Here is a 2,696-nt window from a genome sequence, read left to right as displayed (position 1 = left end):
TTTTTGAAGTACTATGAAGTCCTTTGAGATCCTAAAAAATGCATTAAAATACCTTATGAAGGAAAGGCATTTATCTTAAAAATTCTTTGAAATATTTGGAAATCTTGGACATCCGTTGAAAAACATTAGAAGCTTCTTAAATATCTTAGCTTAACCCTAACCCGATAAACTTAAAAAATGTTGAATGATTTTGCGAGTGGTAGAAATTAAAAAAATCTCTTTTTACATTATTCGAGTCTCTTATTGCAAAATTACTTAACATCGTAAAAAATTATAATGTTCATTTTAGTTTCAGTGAAAAATAGGAAATTCCTTTAAAAATTATATGTTTCACTACAATTTTTATAAATATAAATATAATTTGGACTTGGAATAGGGAATTTTGGAACTGAGCTTAATTGTAACTTAGTATCGGGAATTTTATAAAAGAGAATCAAGACTTTGCATGGTGAATAAATAGATCCAACATAAAAAAAATCCTGTAAAGAATTATAATTTTGATATTCGGCACAGGGAATTCCCGTAAGAAATATGATATTTTTTACTTTTAAACAGCGAATTTCGTAAAGAATTATAATTTTAACTTTGAGACAGGCAAATTCTTTAAAGATGTCAAATTTTAACTTTGGGACCAAATTTTTTAAAATAATTAAAATTCAGACTTAGAAATGGGAGTTTCATTAACGAATTACAATTTTCATTTTAGTTTACTTTAAAACAAGAAATTTTATTAGGAATTATGATTTTTACTTTAGAACATATATACACACACACACACACACACACACACACACACACACACACACACACACATATATATAATTATTTAGTTGAGCAAGGATTTTTTTAATTCCCTTCTTCTAAATCAGAATTAATAATAATCTAATTTTTATTTGCAAAAAATAGAATGTTTATAGTCAAACAAATTCTGATTTGAAACAATGATTTTTCCAATTCTAACAAGTTTTGACATGGAGAAATCAATATCATAAGTCTTCTAAATCAGAACTGAAATTATTTTAATCATTTTCCCGTGCCATGTCAAAAAATACCTATTCATTAAAAAGTACTTTTCAATAATTACAATTCTTTACGAGGTTATATCTGATTTATTTATCCACTTCTAAAATACCCTGTTCCAAACCCGAATTATATCTATACACCAAATTTTCTATTACAATTCAGAAATACAAAGTAACACCCCTTTTCCAAACAGGATAAGAACGAAGTTTCAAATGTTCCAATTCTGATTTGGAATAAACATTTTTTTTAATTCCATTCTTTTAAATTTTAGTTTACTTTAAAACAAGAAATTTCATTAGGAATTATAATTTTTACTTTAAAAAATGGAATTCTTGACTTGGATCGACAATTTTAAAACACCAAACTTTAGTTCTTATTTAAAAGAAGGGAATTTAAAAAAATTTTTTGCAAATAAAACATTTTTCCGGTGAATCCGACCTCTGGGCTATCAATTATTGTGTGTATAATGCAGCGAGAGCTTTGGCCGATGCGAACCGTAAAACAAAACCAACGGCTGATCATAAGACCAAAAGACGAATGCATCAACTTGCCATAAAGATAGGCTGGGCAAGACAGTACGCGTCCCGCATTCAATGTGTGATTGACTACATCACATCTGGCAGAAATGTTACCACCAAGGTTCGAAAGTTCGCGCGCGAACTCCGGACCCGTTATCACACACTTAACAAGTCTAAGCTGCTGACCATCAGGCAGCATATTGTTGAGAGAATACGGATACTGTCTGATGCTAAGAGAAGTCCAGAGCGGAGGGAGAGGCGGGTCAGAGAAAATCAACAGTTTCTCTCTGACCCATCTCGACTCTTCCAAGACCCTCCAGTTACTGTCGAACACCCACCCAAACCAGAGGAGGTCGAAGTATTTTGGAGAGAAGTCTACGAAGTTCAGCATAGACTGGACGAAGACTCAGAAAATATAAATAGCTTCAAGGAGTTATGTGATGCCCTCATAACACCTGATAAAGAATGCCCACCCATCACTACCGAGGAGGTGAAAAAAGTATTAAGAGGGATGAGAAACTATTCCGCACCGGGACCAGATTGTATCAAAACCTTCTGGTGGTAAAAGTTTTCTTTAACCCATCAGCATTTGGCCCGTATTTTCACCTCATATTTTAAGTCGGAAGAGCCGATTCCAGAGTGGTTGGTGGAAGGGCGCACAATACTCCTGTCGAAAATAGGCAACTTAGCTGACCCGAAGAACTACAGGCCAATAACTTGTCTGAACACGCTTTATAAGATATTCACAGCTATCCTAAATGATAGGATTGTTCGGGGAATTGAACCTGTGTGGCAAGAAATGTATGAACAACGAGGCTCAAAGAAAGGCGTAGCCGGATGTCGGGAGAACCTGCTCATCGATAGATTGTGCCTGCAAAGATGCAGCATTCTACCAGCGTGACCTATCGTTTGCCTGGATTGATTATCGGAAAGCTTTCGATTCTACATCCCATAGACTTATCATCTGTCTTTTGGAAATCTTAAAGGTTCATCCACAAATAGTTGGGTACATAGAGAGATTGATGCCGCTTTGGAAAACCAGATTTACTATCACATCTGACAAAAATCGTGTGACAACTAACAAGGTCACGTTTCAGAGAGGTGTCTTTCAGGGCGACACCATGAGCCCACTCCTCTTTTGCCTTACATTATTGC

General features: G+C 34.5%; 1 protein-coding gene across 1 annotated transcript in view; it reads left to right on the top strand.

Annotated features, from left to right (window-relative positions):
* Positions 1-2,696, top strand: part of LOC117171413 (major facilitator superfamily domain-containing protein 10) — a 16,532-nt gene that overhangs the window by 7,170 nt on the left and 6,666 nt on the right. The window lies entirely within an intron of this gene.

The sequence above is a fragment of the Belonocnema kinseyi genome, chromosome 4 (assembly GCF_010883055.1).
Source record: "Belonocnema kinseyi isolate 2016_QV_RU_SX_M_011 chromosome 4, B_treatae_v1, whole genome shotgun sequence".
Lineage (NCBI taxonomy): Eukaryota > Metazoa > Arthropoda > Insecta > Hymenoptera > Cynipidae > Belonocnema > Belonocnema kinseyi.
This window is presented reverse-complemented; position numbering and strand designations above follow the sequence as displayed.